The sequence below is a fragment of the Schistocerca piceifrons genome, unplaced genomic scaffold (genome assembly GCF_021461385.2).
Source record: "Schistocerca piceifrons isolate TAMUIC-IGC-003096 unplaced genomic scaffold, iqSchPice1.1 HiC_scaffold_883, whole genome shotgun sequence".
NCBI lineage: Eukaryota > Metazoa > Arthropoda > Insecta > Orthoptera > Acrididae > Schistocerca > Schistocerca piceifrons.
Genome location: NW_025729150.1, coordinates 81,058 through 105,929, shown reverse-complemented (window position 1 = coordinate 105,929; position 24,872 = coordinate 81,058).

The following is a 24,872-nucleotide window of genomic DNA, read 5'->3' as shown; positions in this document are numbered from 1 at the left end:
AGTTCTCTTGTTAGTCAGCGACTCAATATTTTCGCTATCTCCAAGCATGTTATATTTAGTCAACTGGACACAAATGCGTGTGTGCTCACCTCACACGAACTAAGAGGCTTGTAAAATGCAGGGTCCCGCTGGTTTGCTGTCCACCTTGTGAAACCTGAGAGCAATTAGATGTGGGAAGCAATTGATTTGAGCATTGTGTTGATCTCTGCACGTACAGAAATGCTGATTTCCGTAATATTTTTGATAAAAATGGTGCTAGGTGATTCTTATTTCCGAACCCAACTTTAAAATACTACGCAGCAAGTTACAGTCTTTATGTAATTTTTTGATGTATTTGAATATATGTGTGTGTGTGTGTGTGTGTGTGTGTGTGTGTGTGTGTGTGTGTGTGTGTGTGTCTGAGTTTACAAAACGAAATAAATCTTTCTCCACAAAATTAGGTGCCTACATTGTAAAAGAGATACCACATACAAGGACTACGTTTTAAATATACTTTCCTTATTTATTGAAACTACGGGTACTTTCTGACTAGTTGCATCATTTTCATATTAGATAGTAAATGACTAGAGAGAATGGAGGAGAGGAAGTTGGACAATGAAGGACGAAGACATGAGCAGCACACGAAGTACACGAAGTTAATCTTAATATTTTTCCATAGATTTACTCGGAAGTATTTATACACTAAACCTAATGAATCTTCTGCACCGCTACATGAAGGTAACCACCATTGATTAGTGTGTTCCTACTCTGTAATCAACAACTAATTACATGTTGGTAACTACACCTGCATTCGACAAGGTTCTGATTCCCAGCAATAATATAGGAAATCATATGCCATTCTCTCAAGTTTGCACCAAAACAAATAGTTTGTTGGTAGCCACTGGACCTCACCAAGTCCACTGCCTTTGTTAAAGACCACCACCAGCTATCATACTACTCTGTGCTCGTCTGTGTGTGAGCTTGCAACCAAGCAACTACACACTCATAGAATCCCAACAAATGACTAGATCACTGAAAAATTATGAATCAGAATTTCTCAGCTTTACACATTTAACATACGTGTTAATCCTTATACTACTCTGCAGGAACATAAACTATAAGTCAGCACGTGACACATTTGAAAAGAGTGTCAGGACTCACTGTGAGTGATGTTAATTTCTATTTCCTTCCCCTTCTCTACACATCTGTTTCAGCTGAACTGTCCTACTTTAACAAAAAAAAAATTTATAATGAGAGTAATGTCACCCACATCGTAGAACAGGTCTCTCGTTAATGGCAGTTAAGCCGAAACAAATGTACAGTGAAAGGCAAAAAAAAAAATAAAAATTATCATCATACAGCAGCAAGTCTGGACATTGCTTATAAAAAATAATTCTCCCAGGCATTCTGTCTCATAAAAGTAACCCCACTGACCACGATCCAACGTGATGTGCAGAAAACTCGCAGACTTAGCTCTCCACATGAGGACCTCCTGTACCATGGAAGGCTGTTGGACAATTCCCCGACTTAGCAAGTTCCTAGAAGTTTTACGAAAATGTTTAAGCATTAAGCCAGTTAATCACAACTAACAGCAGTCTACAGCAAAATGATGTTCCCTCCTAGGAGTTCTCAGACTGTCTTGTAAAAGATTTGCTGTCACAGTAAATCCATTAGCCACTAGTATACTATGGTAGCCCCGACTGCACGAGTACAACCCCTTTAGAAGGATTGTGGGTAGAAGAGCCCATCATCCCCAGTCTCCACAAATTCATCCTCCCCAGACACCATAAACTGGATCCTGCCTTCATAGTATGCATTCAAATACACATCGTAGAGTCCTCGCCTCTTGGTGACAGAAAACACTGACCTTGAAACCCCACATAACATGTTAGTGGGAAGCCTTCCATAAGTCCCAGTAATGAATTAACGAAGTGATAAAATATTATGATGGCGCACTTCAGTGTTACCGGAGGCATCTTTCTTTATTTTACCTTATCATCAAGTTGTACATTGAACATTCATGAGAATTTGATTGAGCTTTAATGAAAAGTCCAACATATGATTGATTGAAATTTACAGATAATCAGGGAAACAAAATACTCATAACTCTCAACGCCTCAAATATCATTAAAGAAAACCTGTAAATATGAGATGAGTTAGCTAAATCAGAATGAATTACAGATCTTACTTACAACAAACAAATTACCATCTCAAATTTTTAATGAAACAAACATACAATCCCACAATCTGGGCCTAACACTACGAAATCAGGCTCTGCCTGTCGACCCCAAAAGTGCAAGCATATCTTGGGATCCTGTAGGCGTCCAACTACATGCTTAGGGAAGTCGGAGGGACTTGCATGCTCTGTGGCAGAAATACCAAGTTGAAAAAGACGAGCGAATATTACATCGGAACGACAAATGTGAAATCATTGCGAAAATTTGGTGAGCACTAAGGATTGACAATTTGTTGGACTACCAAAACATCACAATTCCTTGTTTTCAGAATACACATTATCAGGACGAATGTGTTATGGACAATGTGGGATATAGGATCTATGATACATTGTTGCTCATATTCACGGATTTCCTTTTTTCAATGTCTGAAACAGATTTTATTGTAAATAAGAGGTTTATCAAACCAATAGTGAATTTTTCTTGCGTATCAATTAACTGTCAATACTCCCTCTTTGCTGTGGGGCAAAGGCTTCACCCTGATATGTGAGAACAGCAGCCATAGTACAGAGAAAACTGAATAATTTTGGGACCTTCAAGAGAAGGAGAAGATGAAAATAACTACAACAAATATTAAGATTTTCGTCGACGACTGTAATCTGACGTGGAATAGAAGTAAATTATTAACCGGTACAGGGAGACATCCTACGCACGGAAGGACCAAGACATTTTGAATTAGATTTTGTCGAACTGTGTCGAGCGTATAGTCTTCAGTTAATATCGAACACAAACTAAGTAAAGAGGAGACAGGGCCTCCACTTGGAAACTCGAACGATGAGAAATCGGCTACATGCCCCATTTTAAGACTGCGATGAAGGAAATTAAGAATATTAAAGTTCAGAAGGGTACCAAGTATCATTTAGATAATTACCTCTCCAGGATTAAAATGAATTTCATTCCTTACAGAAAGGCTCCAACAGCTGGAAAGAACTAATGCAGAAATGATGTGGCAGAATTATAAATCAATTAACAAGTATTGGGAGTGTGCCATCAGCAACTAACATTTCAGTCTTAGAGCTGGACAGAGAGTACAATACAACAGTCAATACAAGAAGCAGCTAATGTATAAACCTTGAAATTTTGCAAACTGAAACGTAGATGGTGCAACGAGACCTCGGACCAAAATCACGCCTATAGAACACTGTCGTTGAAAAAAATGAAACTCGCCGAAGGAACACCAATATTTGAACTCCTTTTGTGTAAGTCGGAAGCATGCAACCCCTGTGATCAGAATTGTAAGGCAATTGTTTTAGAAACAACGGATGGAATGTATTGATCAGGATATTCTAAAGAACAATCTCTGGGATTTCAATCAAATTTTCAAGTCTAGTCTGAAAGTGTAACAACCCCCAACCATGTGCTTCAGGGAAAAATGGAATGCTGGGCATGAACAAAAAATATAATACCCTAATCTTGGCAGCGTGCTTAAAAAACCAGCGAAAAGAAAATGAATCAAAAGGGAATAACCCGTATGACAACCTACTCGAATAGCGACAAACGCACATCCACACATCTAAGACAGAAATTAAAGAGATCATGGCCGCCCTAAGGAATAATATAGCAGCTTGAAAGCAATCAATTGTCGCAGATTTCCTGAAGCTGGTCAATGAAGACATTCGGAACATACTAGCTGAAGTCTTTGAGGAGATACAGAGAGCTGGTCGCGTATCCTCTGAGTGGCTATCGGTGCTAGTCCACCAACTCCAAAAAAATGGTGGCTCAAAACTTTATCAACGTTGGACGGATATTATATTAGTTGATGGTCTTAGGACAGCAACCAACTGGTTGCTGTCCTAACACCATCAACATTTGTCTTCAAACAACAGCCACGGTCTCCATCATGTCATCTTATGACAAAATTGTATTATATTACTCTCTGTTTCATGGGAGACGCTCTCCAAAACAGTCCAGAACTGAATTGATGTTTATTTTTATAAACAGACTAATACGTACCAGGCTAATTTCAGGAAAGGAAGCTTCAGCCTAGAGGAGATTTTCAACTTGAAACGCATTGTCAGGTACAAAACGTGGTAGGTACTACTGTGCGACACTGTGCATTGATTAAAAAAAGGTGCACGACTCGGTTGACAGTAAGTCACTGTTGAACGTTATGGAGGGATTTGGAGTGGATAATTTAACAGGTTCTGATCGATAAAAGGGTCAAAAGTTAAATTCTTTTCCAACATCTCGGACCCCTTTCAAAACCTAAACTGGTATCAGACAACTAGATGAAGTTGCTCCACTCCTTTTCAATTGAGTCTTGGAAAAGGTCATTCAAGAATGGAAGAAGACAATGAGCTAAGAGGTTCGGAATAAATAATGATTCAACTAGGACCCAAACATAGCTGATGATCTAGCCATTTTTCCCCCAACATTAACTCACCAATCACGAAGGTTCATCAACGGAGATAGCTGAGAAAGTAGGATTACAGGCTTCCTTTGAGAAGATAAAATAAATTACAAATATCAGTGATGGACCACAACAGACTATTTTAAATAAAGGGAAGATTAATCGCGTGAAAAAAATTTAGATGCCTAGGTTGGATGATTCAGCAGAAAAGCTTGCAGCAGAAGCGATTACTTTTAGGATCTGCGAAATTTCGTCTACCCTATTGAATGACGTAAAGCATCTATAAGTAATGTCAGATGCTATTGGAGGCAAGATCAGACCGTATGGTACGACTGTGTAACTGGGAGGACTATATCCGTTGGAAACAATGGGTATTTTTTGTTTTTAATTTATTTATTCACTCATTAATTTAATCTGGCAATCTGGGGGCCGTTAGGCCCCCTCTCACATCTGACCATGCTATTCACTTACTTTACACGACATATATCTCAATAACCATGTAATACTACATTATGAAATTGAAAAACTACAATAGTGAACATAAAAAAGGATACAGGCACAAAGTTTATTTCTCTCCTTACAGTGCACTTGGAAAGAGGTCGTTGCAGAGTTCATCGTGCATCGGATGACACTAACTTAATAATAATTTTAACAACGACTGTTGAAGTCAGGGAAGAAGTTGAAGCTTGTTTGGTTGGTGATAACACGAGCTTACTTGTCTTGTTGGCTGCCCACCCAGTATCAGAGAACAAATTGAAATTGTTGGTACCAAAGAAAGGCAATCAACACACAGGATGTGACACTGTAACAGCTATCTACAAGAGCGGGAAAATTGCACCGTATAGGAAAGTGCAAGCTAACAACGCTCTTCAGACGAAACTTTTAGACTTCAACGACCCCAAAGCTGACCGCAGTGCAGTTTCTGACACAGACTGAAAAGCATTTCCTTCCTGCGGTATTCTGATGTTCTCCCTCACGGAACAAGGATCAGGTCTGAAGTGTACTGTGCTACCCATTGAAAAGTAAACAAACGAATGCAGCCTCTCCTCCGCCACAAAGGTGCAAACGAACTTCTGGTCCCGACAACGCGAGGCCCCACATGCGCCCGAGCAGAGCTCACAAGCCTTCATTACACCGTTGTTCCTCACCCATCCTACAGACTGGATCTCGCACCTCCCGACTTCCATCTGTTTGGACCAATGACAGATGCACCCCGCGGGAAGCAATACGTGGATGATGGGGAGGTTATTGAAGCAGCGAGTCGCTGGGCTGCAACACCCACTAGTAGAGTGGTACCATGCGGGCATACGGGTCCTCCCAGTAATGTGGTGTGAGGCCGTCGCATAGAAAGGTGATTGTGCTGAAAAACAGGCTGAATAACAGGGTTCTGCAGCCAACAGAGTGGGGAATATGATGTATTTGAATCTTAAATAAATCCAACCTCCTTCCACAAAAAAAAAAGAAAAAAAAAGTGTTGCATTACTTACTGAAAGCTCCTCGTACATTGATTCGTATGTCACATTCGACCCACATTTATTCTCTCAACCCCTCAGACACATAATAAATGTAATTGACATTATTTAAAACAAATATTAATGTCAGTAAACGATATTCATTATGTAAATTTAGGTGTTTTCGAAACAAATGTTTTACTGTGGTATTTAATGGTGAGATGCACCATATATTGTCATCACTGACTTATATTCAATAAATATTCGATTCTGTTAAGTTGCTTATTAATGTAAGTGCTAAATTCTGTGTTTTATGTAAGTAATTTTGTATAACGTAAAAAGAAATTACATGAATATTAGAAACTCATATTGTCATTATCAATCATCAGTAAAAAGTTCTCCAAGAGGTTCTCACTTCGTCTACGAAAAAAACCAAACTTAATTTGTAATTCTGAATATATACTCACCAGCCAGAACAGTATGACCACCGACCTGCTATCGACATAAATCCGCCCAGACGATATCAGCGTCACCTGGGAGGAGTCATTGCTCGTCAGTAACACGCACGGCGCATGTAGTATCATGTGCGTCCTATCGGTATGTAGAACGAGGGAAGTGCGTCATCTGAGTTTGACCGAGGGCGTATTGTGATGCCCCAGAAACTCGGGAAAAGCATTTCGGAAACTGCGCGACTTGGTGAGAGCACGCCAAGTCGCCGTGGAGTCCGGCGGCAACCCCTCATTAGAGATGTCGGACGTCGTAGGCTGGGCAGACTGGTAGAACAGGACAGGCGGCGGCCTGTGGCGGACCTAACGTCAGACTGGAATCCCGGGCACAGTACAAGTGCGTCTGAATACGCAGTGCACCGAACACTCCTAACAATGGGCCTCCGCAGCCGATTACCCATGCAGGCGCCAGTGTGAACACCACGACATCGGCCACTACGACTGAAATGGGCAGATGACCATTGACACTGGACGTTGGTGCAGTGGCAGAGCGTTGCACGGTCTGATAGATCCTGATTCCGTCTTCACCATGCCGATGGTAGGGCGCGAATCGATCGTCTTTCAGGGTAACAGCCCCTTTACAACCGTGCTGTTGGTTGGAGAAAAGATGACCACGGCTCCATTATGCTCTGCGGAACATTCATAGGGCCATACATGCGTCCAGTGAAGCTCGTGCAGGGCACTGTGACAGTCAAAGAGTATCGTAAACTGGTTGAAGACACCCTATACCCCTTCATGACCACGTTTTCCCACAGCAGTGAACTTTTTCACCAAGATAATGCGCTTTGTCACGAGTCGAGGATTGTGATGGAGTAGTTTGAAGAACACAGTGGTGAGTCTCAATCGAGATGCTGCCCCGCCCCCCTCCCCCCCCCCCCCCCCCCACATGACAGATCTGAACCCTATCAAACACACTGAGTTGCGACAGAACTTGACGTAAGAGCTCATCGCCCTCTCCCCGAAATTTACGGGAATTAGACGATTTGTGTGAGCAGACGTGGTGCCAACTCTCTCCAGCGATCTACGAAGGCCCTGTTGCTTCAGTGGCATGTTGCGTGACCGCAGTTTTCCGTGCCAAAGCCGGACATGCCGGCTACTAGGTAGGTGCTCATAACGCTCTGGCTGAGCAGTGTAAGCCGTCACTTATAATGCGGTGATACACAATTCGGCTCGAGTTGCCAGCTGACTGATGTCTGACTTTATATGAGTGTGTGTTGCTATGCCATATTGAGAACTTAGTTGAGTTTACTTTCCGTGTGCTATTCTCATACTACAAACTACGAACAGTAAGGTTAGGTAAGTGCATTACCATACAGTTTATAGGTGTTCGTGTCTACCATGAACCTTAGCTCGTATTCAGAATTAAATTCTGTCATTTAGGAAAATAGATCCTGTTCTATGCTATCAGTACAATCGAAAGAACTTGCTAACAAACTTTCTCAACTATGTCACATATATGTGCCAGTAAATATCGGAAATGTAAGGAAAAAACCTGCACCTCGGCTAACAGCAGAAGCAACACAGCTCATGAAACTCAGACGCTGCACATCGGGCATACAAACTGCGCCCCACGAGTGCAAATCGTGTTGCTAACAAACAGAAGCGGAACAGAGTCAGTCAGGCTGTGAGAAATGCTAATCTCGGGCATGCCCATACATTAACCGTTAACAGAAACAGACTGTAACACCATAGCTCTAATGCTGTACGGATTTAGTTTGCCTTTTGCTTTCGTTTAATGTTACATCGTTGAGCTTCTGTAAATGTGTTTGATTGAATAGATAACACAAAATTGTACACTCTTTTCTTTGTTTAAATGATGTCGTGGCTTGATTCTACGCAACGTAGTATATCTGTCAAAGTTTTAAATTCTTTGTCTCAATTGGAGGGAGACAATACTTAATGTATACATTTGGAATTTGTGTGAATAATTTTTTGTAGAAATGTCAATATATGCAAATGTTCTGTTTTATTTAATGTGTTTGGTTGCTTTTATGTAAACTGCTGATCCTCACTTAGGATTCTTAGTTAGCTTGTATGTAAAAGATGTAGTGATTCCCCTCGGGAACGGAGCTGTGTAGCGCGCGCAAATTGTGGTTGGCCTAGGTAGAAAAGGTGGAACAAGAGTCAGTCGGGGACGAGCTACCAAACCGTGCACTGCCATGTAAATGTTGCATATTGTGCTGGTTCCGAGAGAGGCTTTTTCTGCTAATTTCCAATGCCTCAGATGGACGGATAAATATCTGGAACGATTTTGGAATTGGTATTCATCATCGCTACCAAGAAGGGCCAGAGTCCAGCAATTCTGTCTGCATATCCGCCTACCAACATGCAGTTGCCACCACATTGCGCAATCACTGTAAAGGAGTATTATAAAGATGTACAGTGAAGGATCAGCTTATTGGGCGATTTAGTGTGCACAAATATAAGGTAACTTATAACTGAATTTATGTACCTACCTTAATTTTTTCCTCATCATAACACCTCTCAGGTTCCTCTCCGTTTGAACTAAAGTGATTACCGACTGTCCCTACTGAAAGAACATTAAAGACCAGTGTTTTGCTAATTAATGCCACTTGAACATAGTAAAAAAAAAGTTAAAGTTAATATGGCAAGAGAGTGAGTTAAAGTAAATGTTGTTTGCTGAAAATAATTTTCCTATTAAAACTGCTTATTAAAGTGTTGTTGCCAACTTCAAAAGTAGAAGTTCTTAAGACTGAGGCTTATAAAGTTTTGCTTAGTAAATGATCACATTGCTGCCTGTTGTAAATCGCAGAAGGTGAGTCAATATCTTGCAAATTTGCCAACATTGTGTCTCACTGTAGTAAAAGTCGTGAATTGCATTTATGGAAGGTTATATACTCGTTTGCTAAGTGTTTGTCTCTCTTGTGTATTGAAAGTGCATATTAATAGTGTAACATGATCCACAGTTTGCTATTGTGTTAATGCTAGGTAACAAGTAATGGGAAGACCACTATCTATGAAAACATTAATTTATTTAATCAAAAGACAGTGAGAAGTAACGTGTTGATGAATTCTGTAGTGACGTAACAAGACTGTTACGCCACACGGTAGTAGCCAAAAGAAAGGCACGCTAAACTAACGCTGTGGCCGATAGTGCACGAACGGCAATAAGCATACGGGCGTGAAGTCTGGAACATAAAAACTTATGAATGAATAAGAAGAAAAGTATGTAGATGCTTTTTACTTAACTTTTAATTTATCCTTGGAATACATCTCTCTTGAATACTCGTAAGCTATAGGCACTGATACAAATGGCTCCTTGCTAGTTCGTAGCCAGTACTTAGCTGATGGCTATTCTGTCTCTCGGCTAATGAGAGAGATGGCTTCGTACAACTGGGCGATAGCTAGGTTCGCGTACAACTGGGCGGTAGCTTGGTTCTCGTACAACTGGGGCCGAGTCCACTCTCGTATCACGAGACCTGCCTAGGTGGTGGCGCTAGGTCTGCGATCACAGTGGCGACACGCGGGTCCGACATGTACTACATGGACCGCGGCCGATTTAAACTACCACCTAGCAAGTGTGGTGTCTGGCGGTGACACCACATTCCTCCCCCGCAAATCGGCGAACGGTCGTGAGATAAGGCTTCCGCCCGCCGTGGGGAGGACCACATGTTGACGTATGCGATGAGGTGGGGAGCCTAACAACAGGCGAGGCTGTGCCACCCGCACCCGGCCATCCGGTCCGAGGGGAGCTAGGAAACGCCTGCAAAACTAGTCCAGGGTGCACGTCAACATGCGGTGTATGCGCCCGTAAAGAAACATGAGGGGCCGAAGTGTCGACCTCCATTGCGTCGGGGTAGCCGACGCGCGATGACGTCACGTGGTCCGGAGCGGGCGGGAGTTCCATGGCGGCGGACAGCTGGTCACGGGAAGCGATCGGCGGCGCGTGACCCTGGGAGGCGCTTGGCGGCTGCAACGAAGCGTCGAATGCGGTCGGCGGCGGCGGCGGCTGCTGCTGCTGCTGCTGCTGCTGCGGCGGCGGCGGCGCGTCGCCATGGGGCAAAATGGAAGGCATCGTCGGTAACACCTGGGGATGAGGCGAGCCAGTAGATGGGTCCCCAGGGCGCTGACCGGACGGCACCGTCGCTGAAAGCAGACGGGGAGCGGCAGAACCCGAGCGACGACAGAGGCGCAGCTGATTGAGATGCCGACGCACCTCACCAGAGGCCCCCAAAACCAAATACATCGCGCGGCCGAGGCAGCGAAGAATGCGCCCTGCGAGCCAACGCCGTGAACCTCGATAGTTGCGATAAAATACAACGTCGCCTGGAGCAAAAGCAGGAGTCTGCCGCTGCACAGGAACCTGATGCGGCGGATGCAGCAAAGACATCAAGGTGCGATGAGGACGACCGTGGAGCAACTCAGCCGGCGAGCGCCCATCTCGGGGCTGAGAGCGATACGAAGACAAAAAGAGCAACAATGCGTCCTCCCGAGAATGCGACTCTTTCAATTTCAACATCTGCGACTTGAAAGTCCGGACCAATCGTTCAGCGGCACCGTTGGACTGAGGCGAAAACGGCGCGGATGTCAGATGTTGAATACCATTGGCCTGGCAGAATGACTGAAATTCTGCGGACATGAATTGTGGGCCATTGTCGGAAACAATAGTCTGCGGAAGACCTTCAATGCAAAAGATAGCAGACAACGCTTGGATGGTGGCGAAGGACGTCGTGGAAGACATCCGGACAACAAAAGGAAAATTACTGAAGGCGTCGACCAGAACCAACCATCGAGCATTCCAGAATGGACCAGCAAAATCCACGTGCAAGCGGTGCCAAGGGGAAGTGGCTTTTGGCCACGCAAAGACTTTCCGCGGCGGTGCGGACTGTTGTTCGGCACACGCCGGGCACGAAGAACACATATTCGTAATCGCAGCATCGATTCCGAACCAAGTACAGTGCTGACGAGCAAGTTGTTTCGTTCGCACTATACCCCAATGTCCTTGGTGAAGAAGCCGTAAAACAGAGGACTGTAACGAACGTGGGACCACGACTCGGGACTGATCATTATCAGAACGCAACAACAAAACACCACGTCGAACAAAAAGTCTCTCCTTGTGAGCAAAAAATCGGCGAACCAACGGATCCTCTATCCGAGACTTTGACAAAGGCCATTGCGTAGCAACAAAACGTAAAACAGTAGCAAGGACAGGGTCAGCAGCTGTGGCTGTAGCGACACGACGAAAATCAATCGGAAACGATTCGACCACTTCATCGGTTTCCGAATCAATGAACATGCAAGCAAGTTCGGAAGAATCGAATGCTTTATCCTCAGCAACAGGCAAACGGGACAACGCATCGGCGTTTCCGTGCTTAGCAGTGGACCGATACAAGATATCGTAGCGGTACTGCGAGAGGAAAATAGACCAGCGAATGAAGTTCTGCGCTGTACGTGGAGGTACAGGCTTGTTCGGATGAAAAAGCGACGTCAAAGGTTTGTGGTCTGTGATGATGGTAAAGTGACGACCATACAAGAAATCATGGAACTTAGTAACACCAAACACGAGAGCCAAAGCTTCTTTCTCTATTTGTGAATAATTTCTTTGCGCAGACGAGAGCAATTTGGACGCAAAGGCAATAGGGCGATCATGGGAGCCAACTTTGTGCGCAAGCACAGCACCGATCCCGAAATCCGATGCATCTACCATCAACAAAAGGGGTTTCTGGGGATCGAATGGCGTAAGGCAAGTATTAGAAAGCAACGCCGATTTCAACTGGCGAAAGGCGCGTTCACATTCCGGCGTCCAGACGAACGGAACACCTTTACGGCGTAAGCGATGAAGCGGAGCTGAAATGGAAGAGGCATTGCGCACATAATTATGGTAATAATTAATTTTACCCAACACACTCTGTAGCTGTTTCAGATTTTTAGGGGACGGCAAGTCTTGTATGGCACGGAGGTGCTCTGGACTCGGATGTATGCCTTGGGCATTAATGACATGTCCCAGGTATGGTAAGTCACGAGCAAAAAACACACATTTGTCCTTCCTCAAGCGAAGACCATTTTGCCGCAAGACCTGAAATAATGTTCGTAAGTTCGCAAGATGATCTTCTTCTGTTTGTCCGGAGATCACTATATCGTCCAGATAGTTTGCTGCAGTAGGGACCGACGCACAAATAGTTTGTAAATATTGCTGAAACAAGGCAGGGGCGGATGCACACCCGAATGGCAGTCTTTTGAAGCGGTACAATCCAAGATGCGTGTTAACCACCAATACGCGCTGGGATTCGTCGTCCACCGGTATTTGCAAGTACGCATCGGCTAGGTCCAACTTTGAAAAATATTTTCCCGGGCACAGTTTAGCAAAAAGATCTTCCGGGCGGGGCAAAGGAAAAGTAGCAGTCACTAGCTGTGGATTCACTGTGGCCTTGAAGTCCACGCAAAGTCTCAATTTTCCGGAAGGTTTTGGCAAAATGACTAAGGGTGAGGCCCAGAGAGAAGCTTGCACACGTTCAATTACACCCTGTGATTCGAGATCGTGTAACGTTCTTGCGACCTCATCACGCAATGCGTGGGGAACATTGCGCGCCCTGAAAAATTTCGGTTGCGCGTTTACCTTCAGTTCTAAATGTGCTTCATAGTTTTTAGCACAACCTAAGCCCGGTGCAAAAATGTCTGCAAATTCGTCACACAGCCGAGAAACACTGTCTGTAGGCACAGTCTGATTCACTGATAGGACCTGATTTACAATAGACATGTTAAACAACTTAAACAAATCTAGACCAAACAAGTTCACTGGCGTAGAAGAACGAAGAACGTAAAATGACACAAGTTTTGTTTGTCCCTTGTATGTTGCAAGAAGGCTGCACTGTCCTAACACAGGAATTTTCTGTCCGGAATATGTAGTTAGCTTAACATTTGCGGCACGCAACGGAGGTGCGCCCAGTTGTTTGTATGTGTCGTGATTGAGCAATGAAACTGCAGCTCCGGTATCGAGCTGGAATGGGATCACTTTGCCTTCAAAGTCTAAGTCCACAAAAAGTTTATTGTCTTGCTGACGACAAGAGCGACTGTTTTGTGCAATGGGAACAGACACTGGTACAGAATCACTTGCTAATTGACGTGATTTCCGGCGACGTCGGCGCACAGTTTTTGTGGGACGATCACAGTCACTGTTAGAGAAAGTGTCACTGGACGAAGTGGAATTAACGACATGAATGTCCATAGGCGAAGGTCCACGAGCCTGAGTGTCCTTGGTTCGATTCCGGCGCGAGGCAAAGGGCCTGGAATGATTGTGATTGTCTGATCTGAGCTTTTTCTGGCAAACACTTTGAACATGTCCTTTCTTATTGCAGAAAAAGCAAATAGCTTGGCGTGACGGGCAATGTTCACGCGAATGTCTAGTAGCACACCGCGGGCATGATTTCACTGCATTTGTGGGCTGGCGCGGCACACCTGGCGTAGCACGCGGCGGTCGCTGTGTGTCCGTGCGCGAGGCCCGGTTACCGGGCCGCGGAGCGCGTCCAGCGGGCCGGTTAATGTTACACACGGCTGGCGAAGTTTCAAAAGATTCCTGAGCACAGTCCAGTGTGTCCTGTCTATCCAATATGTCTATCACATGTTGAAGGGAGGGATTAACTAGTTTCAAAATTTGCTCCCGTATGCGAACATCAGAAACGTTCTGTGCAATTGCATCACGCACCATTGTATCTGAATAAGAAAGACCACAGTCACATTCAAAGGCACAGTCCCTAGTAAGTCCTTGCAATGTTGCTACCCACTCCCTATTAGTTTGACCGGCCGTACGTTTTGTACGAAAAAACGTATACCGTTTTGCAACCACATTAACTGTTTCTTTGAAATAGGCATCTAAGGCAGACAAAATTTCCTCGTAGGACAGAGTTGCTACGTCGCGGCGGGGAAACAATTTCACTATCACACGGTATGTGGACACACCGACACAAGAAAGCAAAAACGGCTGCCGCTCATTACCTTGAATTTTGTAGGCTGCTAGATGAAAGTTGAACTGGCGAGACCACTCGTGCCAGGTCTCATCGGCTGCCACGTATGGTCGAAAGGGAGGTGCAACAGCGTTTAGTGGCAGCGGTAGCGAAGAAGCGGCGGCGGCCGCATCGGTTTGAATGTTACGTTGACCCTGGACGAGCTGTCCAAGGGCATCCAGTAACGCCTGCGTCTGCTGATTCTGCAAGCGATAAAATTCGGACAGTACATCTGGAGAATGTGGCGAAGCCATGACACAATTAAATGTAAGCAATCAGAAAGAAGTTTTTACTCGTCGCCAATCTGTAGTGACGTAACAAGACTGTTACGCCACACGGTAGTAGCCAAAAGAAAGGCACGCTAAACTAACGCTGTGGCCGATAGTGCACGAACGGCAATAAGCATACGGGCGTGAAGTCTGGAACATAAAAACTTATGAATGAATAAGAAGAAAAGTATGTAGATGCTTTTTACTTAACTTTTAATTTATCCTTGGAATACATCTCTCTTGAATACTCGTAAGCTATAGGCACTGATACAAATGGCTCCTTGCTAGTTCGTAGCCAGTACTTAGCTGATGGCTATTCTGTCTCTCGGCTAATGAGAGAGATGGCTTCGTACAACTGGGCGATAGCTAGGTTCGCGTACAACTGGGCGGTAGCTTGGTTCTCGTACAACTGGGGCCGAGTCCACTCTCGTATCACGAGACCTGCCTAGGTGGTGGCGCTAGGTCTGCGATCACAGTGGCGACACGCGGGTCCGACATGTACTACATGGACCGCGGCCGATTTAAACTACCACCTAGCAAGTGTGGTGTCTGGCGGTGACACCACAAATTCCATATAACCTTCATTCTTAATAGAAAAGTATTTAGTTGAGAGAGACTTACCCTGTGATCAGTTCATAATTTTGCGGTGAACTACATTTATAATTTTATGTCAGCTAGGAAAATGTTCGAACAATAATACTGAACCTATGTCCAATTAATGATTCTGCAGTGAATATTAATAGTAACGTTATAAATACCATTCAGTTTGAATAAGCCCTGAAAGTAATAGTGTGTTTCGTTATCTGTTATATTTTTGCAAGTAGTTTGTGCTGCTCTAGCTGTTTGACACCTGGATATGTTAACGTTAAGGTTGGAACAGAGTTCATTGCACTCGCGTGTGGCCAAGTCTAGGTTGTGTTTGTCCGTTAAAGTTAGGCATACCTACTTTCTTACGTTAATCTTTCTCTTGCCTAATTAGGCTGTCGACCGTTTTCCTTAGTCTTTAAACAGTATAGTTAGGCAAAAATATTGTTTGTTACTGTTCGAATATTTACGTAATTCTGACTTTGATTTCCGATAAGCCACCTCCATTAGGTACAACACGGTCAACATAAGAAAATTCCTCTCAGAGGGTAACACTGCTCTGTTGTTTTATACCATAACTGCTTTAACAAGATAGTTTTATTTCACGACCTGCCTCCAACTTTAAGGTCATGGTATAGCAGTAGCGGACGGTAGTGTTTTAAGACCAGCTGTCCTATGTGGACATGGTACAGGCAAAGTTAAGGCTGCAGTTCTTCCCACTGTCCGGAATGAAGAACTGAACCGGTAGGCCTACTTCACATTACCTACAACCACATCTGAATGACAAACGAAACGGAGACTCGATTATTTCACGGTGGTAAACGACTTCAGCCACGAAACATTCTATCCAAAGAACGGTATTTGCAATTCCCTAAAATTCATCATAAGGATCAGATCAGCATCTACTGGGCACGAAAATGCCAACGTGCGCAGGCGACGTGTCCTCACACCACATGAGCAGGGCACCCACTCCTCGCCACCCACACGCGAAAATTCTCTCTCCCGGTGCAAAAGCACGCACTCCAGATAACAGAAAACCACTTTCATATTTCGATTCACATGACCCGCTGTTCTCATTCTTTTGACCAATGCCACGTCAGAAATTAATTTTATCGAAAATGTAAGCTATTTTGTTCAAAAAAGGCAAAATGAATCGCATTAATATCATCTTTCCTCCTTGCCATAGTCGGCAGTCATCGATAGGAAATCTTTCGTTTTGGTCGTGGGGAGGCCATACTCTCGTACAGTTAATAGTAAGCTTATAATCAATATGAACAAGGCAATTTCATGGTCTTTCTTAAACAAACGCACTATAATGGCATGCCATGTAAAAATTATTTGCACAAAATAACTTCTCATTTGATTACGTAAAACACTTTCAGAATCCGAAGGCGCTGCTACGGCTTTGCAATGGGTCGTAAACTACGAGAGCACCTCCATGTAACAGGTACGAAGGATTCCTACACGGCGGCTCACTATGTCAGTTCAAAGACGGACTGGATGAATGGTCGCAAAACTCAGCTGGAAAGCGTGGCCAGTTACACCATACGTCCCTTATTCCACCATTTACGGAGTCACCGACTAAACTGAGAAGTATCTCTTAGTTTCGTACGAGTAGGGGTTCTTGCACCCATTTCTCTGATGAGCACTCAACGTCGAGGGCAACATACTACGTCAAGGGCAACAAACTGGGTCCTATAAATTAAGAAGTCTTCGAGTCGCTCACATATCTGTGAATCTGTTTCATATGCTTCTACCTTCTTTAACAGCCAGCAGATGATCTAGAAATATAAAACGTGCCGGCTATCCTTCATCCACACTTCGCAGTGTATTATGCGAGAAAAGGGCAAACAGAATTTCGGACGAGTTATGTCCGCGAATCAGCATGTTTTTAGAGAGAATACGGTACTCTGTCGCAAGAAAATTTATTACGATTGAATTGAGGGTATGTTGAAAGACATCCCACCAAACCGATGTTGCTGTGTAATTTTGCGGACCCGTTCTTTTGCCCTTCTTACAAACAGGAGTCACCTGTGCTTCTTTCCAGTTGCTTGGGGCTTTGCGCTGGGGGAGAGATTCGCGATAATTGCAAGCTAAGCAAGGGGACAATGCCGTAGAGTATTCTTTGAGAAATCCAAAAATGTGCCAAAAACGTGTGTGAAATTTTATAGGACTTAACTGCTAAGGTCATCAATCCCTGAACTTACACGCTACTTAACCTAAATTATCCTAAGGACGAACACACACATCCATGCCCGAGGGAGGACTCGAACCTCCGCCGGGATCAGCCGCACAGTCCATGACTGCAGCGCCTAAGAGCGCTCGGCTAATCCCGCGCGGTTTTGAGAAATCCAACTGGAATTCCATCCAGACCTGGTGGCTCACTTGCTTTCAACCATTACAGTTGTTTCCTTGCGCCACGAATGCTTATTACCACGTCGTCTATACGATGGTCAAACGACGGTACGTTCGTACGATTCTCCTCCGTGAACGTTTTCTTGAAAGTGAAATTTAAAACTTCGCCTCTCGTTTGGTATCTCCACCTACCTCACCAGGCTGGTCGAGAAGTGACTGGAAGGAAGATTTTCTCGGGTTCTCTGGCAGATCTTTTGCTAAGGTGAAACGGTGGTAGTAGTTGTATGCTTTGCGTGAACATCTTTTCACAGACGCACGAATCCCTAGCAATCTTTGCTTACCGTTATTTGTGCGTTCTCTTTTGAACCGAGACTGCAATAGAATTTGCATCCTCAGTGGTTTCCGAATCTCGTTGTTAAAACATGATACGTCTTTTCTGTCCGTAATCCAGATCACTGCTTAACAGTATGTTTAAATTTTCCCATAATTCCACTGCGTCCATCTCATTGGAACTGGATGACGACGATTAACTTGCTAGGAGGAGCAGATAAGCAGGTGTTATCATCTCATTTAGACAAACACCCTCCTAGCCTTCTTGACTGATTTATTGACTTTTATAACCATAGTCGCTGTAATGACATAAAAACGCCCGTCTGCATACTGATGCTAGTAATTAGGTCCGGCCTATTTGTAGCTACAAGGTCTGAGATATTTCCATTGCATGTGGGCTGCCGAACTAGTTGCTGAAGACGGTTCTCCGAAAACGCATTCAAAATTTTTCTATTAATCTCTACAGCTAGCGAATAAAACCTTTGCGGAAAGTCAGTGGAAGGGCAAACAACTACCGATCTTACTCCTAGACTATGTGCACAATGCCTGAATTTGATATTTCCTTGAAGGTTCAGTTTCCTTGCGGGAACCGGGTCATTGGTGGTTCTCTGGAAGGCTTAACGTCAGTGGGAAATATCGTGTAAGAGAGAAATACTTTTTGCTGACTTCTTTTATATGTCATACATGCCCAATGACGTAGCAGAAACTGTCATAACAATCAGTTAAAATATTATTTAATTCTGCCCAAGCTGAGTTTATTTACAATTGGTAACAGGTACCCCTGAACTGTGTAAAATAAACAACTACAGTCAAAACCAAACAACGATACCTTCCCACACGGACATCCTAATCTAAATATGGATATATAATCGAAAGCATTCCCCACAGATAAGTAAAAGCAACATGGGTTCTATTAAGATCGACTTTATATCTATCAGTGCCTTATGTTCTATTTTAGACGACAGAACCTGTCATAGCATTGGGGGAACCAGGCATGCACCTGGTGTGCAAGATCTGTGAGTCTATATCTACAAGACTGCTGTGCAATTCACAGTTAAGTGCCTGGGAGAGGTTTCATCGAACCACCTTTAAGCAATTTCCCTACCCCCTCTTTTGATGCATTGTGGGTGTGGGGCAGCGACTGGTCAAATACTTAGCAAGGAAATTTGCATGTTTCGAGCAGTTATTTTATTTGGCAACCAGTTTCGGCATCTCAATAACGCCATCTTCAGGCCCCATACGCACTTCATGTGTCGTCAGGTCTTCGAAGGGAACACTGGAATAACGAATTCAGTGTATCCAGATACCTATAGTATGCTAGTATTGATGCATCTGATTGTCTTGTACACGAAGGGCATATGGGCCCTGAAGATAGTATTACTGAGATGCCGAAACTGGTTGTCTAAATAATAAGCTTCTCAAAACGTACGGACGTGTGGCGATTTTCCTACATTAAAAAATTTCTGTGCTGTTTCACTAACAGCACACGGGAAAAGTGAACATTTAAATCTCTCTGTGCCAGCTCTGATTTATTTTATTGTGATGGTCATTCCTCCCATAAATGTGGGCGCAAAACAAATATGTTTACAGGTTGAGCAGAAAGGTGGTGACAAACTCCCTGAGAAGGTCTTGTCGCAACGGAAAACGTCTATTTTCTAATGATTACCACCCCAAATCACGTATCACGTCCGTGGCACACTCCCCCCTATTACGCAATAACACAAAACGAGGTGCTCGATTCTGAACTTTTTTGATGTCCTCTGTCGATATTATCTGATTCGGATCCCACACCACGTAGCAGTGCTCCAAAAGAGGGCTTGTCAGTGCAGTGGGGGCAGCCTCTTTGGTAGACCTGTGGCATATTCTCAGTGTTCTGCCTATAAATTGCAGCCTTTGGTTTGCTTTACACTATCTATGTGATCGTTACAACTCGAGTTATTCGTAACTGTAATCACTATGTATTCAGTTGAGTTTATAGCCTTTAAATTTCTGTGATTTATCGTGTAACCGAAATTTAGCGGATTTCTTATAGTAGTCATGTGGATGAATTCATGCTTTTCATGACTTCGAGTCAGTTGGACCGTACAGATACATGGAAGTAAATGACAGCATAACGTGCAGACTAGGAGGACCACTCAGAAGGTCTGGTAAACAGCTACAGCAGAGGGTTATTACACTTCCTTGGGAAACGCAGGCAATCACTTCTGTTTTACTCGATGAGTTTCCGTCAGTTAGCTAAGACTATGACTGTTTTGACACGATATCACGAATCCAGTCGCACAACTGAGTCGATACGCCATACACGTACAATTTGTTTAGAACTCGTTTGTGAGGTATAGTGTGAAAAGCTTTCTGGAATTCTAAAAATATGGAATCAATGTGACAACCCATGTCTATAGCACTCATTATTGATGAGGATAAAGGGCTAGTCGTGTTGCACAAGAACGATATTTTCTGAACTCGTGTAGGCTGTCTGTCAGTAAATCGTTTCCTTCAAGGTAACACGTAATGTTAGAAAACAGCATATATTCTAAAATCCTACTACAAATCACCGTTAGCAATATGTTAAAAAATGTTCAAATGTGTGTGTGAATTCCTAAGGGACCATACTGCTGAAGTCATCGGTCCCTAGACTTACACACTACTTAAACTAACTTATGCTAACAAGGGAACCTCCCCATCGCACCCCCCTCAGATGTAGTTATAAGTTGGCACAGGGATAGGCCTTGAAAAACTGAACACAGATCAATCGAGAAAACAGGAAGAAGTTGTGTGGAACTATGAAAAAAACAAGCAAAATATACAAACTGAGTAGTCCATGGGCAAGGTAGGCAACATCAAGGAGCGTGTCATCTTAAGAGCGCCCTGGTCCCGTGGTTATCGTGAGCAGTTGCGGAACGAGAGGTCCTTGGTTCAAATCTTCTCTCGAGTGGAAAGTTTAAATTTTTATTTTCAGATAATTATCAAAGTTCAGGCACTCACACATAATCAACTTCGCTCTCCAAAATTCCAGGACATGTTCAGATTTGCTTGGACATATACAGTATTTGACGGTCTACGCATGGAAACATTTGAAAACGTAAAAAACATATGTTTTGACAGAGCACGGGGAAAACTGTACGATTGTGAAACTGTTGCATTCATTTGTTGCAGTTTGTGTGACAAACTCTTATGTTTTCATCATTTTTTTGGGAGTGATTATCACATCCACAAGAAAACCTAAATCGGACAAGGTAGAAGAATCTTTTTACCCATTCGCCAAGTGTGCAAGTTAGGTGGGTCGACAACATATTCCTGTCACGTGACGCACATGCCGTCACCAGTGTCGTAAAGAATATATCAGACGTGTGTGGAGGAATCGGTTGACCTATAACCTTGCGATCAAATGTTTTCGGTTCCTATTGGAGAGGCACGTCCTTTCGTCTACTAATCGCACGGTTTTGCGGTGCGGTCGCAAAACACAGACACTAAACTTATTACAGTGAACAGAGACGTGAATGAATAAACGGACAGATCATACCTTTGCGAAAATAAAGAAATTAAAAATTTCACTTGTCATAGGATTCGAACCAAGGACCTCTCGTTCCGCAGCTGCTCACTCTAACCACGGGACCACTGCGCTCATTTGCTAAAATTGTACTTGATGTTGAATATGTTGCACATGGACTACTCAGTTAGTATATTTTGCTTATTTTTTCATAGTTCCACACAACTTCTTCCTGTTTTCTCGATTGATCTGTGTTCAGTTTTTCAAAGCCTATCCACTGTGTCAATTTACAACTAAATCTGAGGGGGGTGCGATGGGGAGGTTCCCTTGTAAGAACAACACACACCCCCATGCCCGAGGGCGGACTCGAAGGTCCGTTGGGACGGGCCGCGCAGTCCGTGAAATGGGGCCTCAAACCGCGTGGCCAGTCCGCGCGGTGGATCAGTTAGTAGGACACATTCTGAGACGTCAACGGATCGTCAGTTTAGTATTGGAGGGAAGTGTGGAGAGTAAAAATGCAGAGGGAGATGAATACAGCACGCAGGTTCAAACGGATGTGAGTAGCAGTAGTTACTCAGAGATGTAAAGGCTTGCAGAGAATAGAGTAGCAGAGAGCACTGCATCAAACCAGTCTTGAGACTGAAGGCCACACCACAACGCAACGCATCACAACGTGTTTCATAGCTGCAGTCTCTGAAATAAACAGTTGAAAATGGTCCTGCAGACATTTACAATGCTTCGAATGTTACCCAGTAAATAATGTTGTCAATGTTATTAGCTTTATGGAATGATATTCTTGTGCTTCTTTGTATATTAGTTATAATTTTTAATACATTTCTTGTGCTACAAATTCATAAATTTCTAATTCTGCAGCGACAATCCAAATCTGTGATCTCAAGCTGTTGTACAGTACTGCGTATTTGTTTATGCCTCTTCTGTGTACTTTATGGAGGTCGTATACGCATCCTGACAATTCAAGTGTCAGCCTCTCTTCTGTTCACATGTGCTAGTAGCCAATTGCGTAAAAAAGAACTGTTTGGGTGTTTGTGTGGCTATCGAGAGCTACAGACCAATGCACTACTGTACTGTTATCATTTGCCCATTCGTTAAAGCTGCGATTGAGGTTTTCCATCTTGTTCCAGGGGCTGAGGAGGGAGGCAGCATGACGCTGAAAGTACATCCCAAACAGTATTATCAACAGAGCGAATACTAGTCACCAAGTGAATATATTTTCAAAAAAAAAAAAATAATAATGTACGCGCATTCTTGGCTCTTTAACTGCAAATTTCCCTTAACCTCATAAAAATAAAAGCTGGTCGGCAACACAACGGGCTTAATGTATTGGCATATGCTGTCTCCACCTCACTGGTCGGGAAAGATGAAGCGCATAGATCGACAAGTAGGCGCTGGATCAAGAACACCTATCACCCGAGAGGTCAGAGACTCACCCACACGCAACAGGCCACCACCGCCCTCTCGACAGCATGTATTTAGGCCGCCGCCGACAGTCAGTCATCCGGTTTGCCATCTGTCAGTTTACTCGCAGAGCGCGTTTAGTTCGTCACATCCTTCGACAGTATATTGCGACCAGATTAGTGACTGAATAGAGTGCATGTCTGTGGTACATGTTAAGTAGATATTCCATTTCGTATAAATAAAGAACAGTATTAATCCAAGTGTGCATTCGTGTTGCAGAAAGTGGATAATGGCCACCCAAAACTCCGCGGGTCCTCCCGCCAGAGGTTCGAGTCCTCCCTCGGGCATGGGTGTCTGTATTGTCCTTAGCATAAGTTAGTTTAAATAGTTTGTAAGACTAGGGACCGATGACCTCCAGAGACTGATCCCTTAATAGATCACACACATTCTAACATTTTGGCTTCCCATAATAACATCCTCTCGCTTCCTTCTTAGCGGTACAAGGCTCTGCAATGGCGAATGAGGATAATTCTGTGACGATCGTTGTTTCAGCCTGCAGGGCTGATCGTATTCATGTGTTACTATTTGTTGTTGTGTTCTTGCATGTATTCCAAGAGGGGAACCGCAGAACTAATCAAATTTTTCTTTTCAGCGGCTGTGCTTGCTTTTTGATGCCTCGGCGCCTCTGACGCAGACAGCCAGTGTGATCGATCTAACACAAGTTCCTCAGTTTCAGAACCAACAAATTGCTACCGTACTGACGACGGTACAATAACTGCTTGATGCACGATCTGCGTCGGCTGCACAACCACAACCGACCAACCAATCAGCCTTCACAAGTGCCGCCGACCAGTATACCAACGTTACGGGAATTTAAGGAAACAAAGGAGGAATTGATTGAACACCTGACTCTGTTCCAAGAACATTGTCAAGTCCATCGTGTTCAAGAGACTGTAAAGTTATGACACTCCCTTTCGATTGCAGGGTCTCCAATGTTAAGGCTAATACAAAAACCATTCCCAACCGCGTCTCCCAACGAACTCGTGTATGACTAAAAATGGTTCAAATGGCTCTAAGCACTATGAGACTTAACATCTGAGGTCATCAGTACCCTAGAACTTAGAACTTCTTAAACCTAACTAACCCAAGGGCATCACAAACATCCATGCCCGAGGCAGGATTCGAATCTGTGACCGTAGCGGTCGAGCGGTTCCAGACTGAAGCGCCTAGAACCGTTCGGCCACACCGGCCGACGAAATTCCTTATGCACCGCTTTTGAACCAAAAAACAGACACTGAAAGTACATTGTATCCAAGACAAAGTTCTAGGGTACTGATGACCACAGATGTTAAGTCCCATAGTGCTCAGTTCAGGAAATTACTTAAAATGGTTCAAATGGCTCTATCTTCAGAAGGCATGGGATAAGCTAATAACTTTGCAGTGCAGGTTATATTGAAAAACAATGCAGATCTTAAGTTTATCCTGCCCCGCCTATTAGAGTTGCCTTAAGAGACAAAGGATCTAGTGAACTGAAAGAATTGCAAGATAATGGTGTAAATGCTCCAATTCCAGCTAGTCAATGGCAAGTCCTCTCGTTTTGTTGCCCATGCCTTCTGGTCGCATTCGCATTTAAGTCTACAGTCAACCCACAGGCAACAGTTGACACTTACCCGTTGCCTCGCCTCGACCAACTAATGGACAGGCTTGGTGCAGGACGTTACTTTTTTTAAGACAGATTTTTGTGATCCGTATTTGCAAATTCCATTAGATGAAGAATCACAGAAAGTGTTTGTTGTAAATACACATTTAGGATTGTTCAAGTATTTGCATTTGCCCTTCAGCAGTGCTTCCGCACCCTCCATTTTTCAACGTTACTTGGAACAGCTGACTACAAAAGTGTCATTTTGTATAAACTACTTGACGATATTGTCGTGTCAGGCTCTACTCTA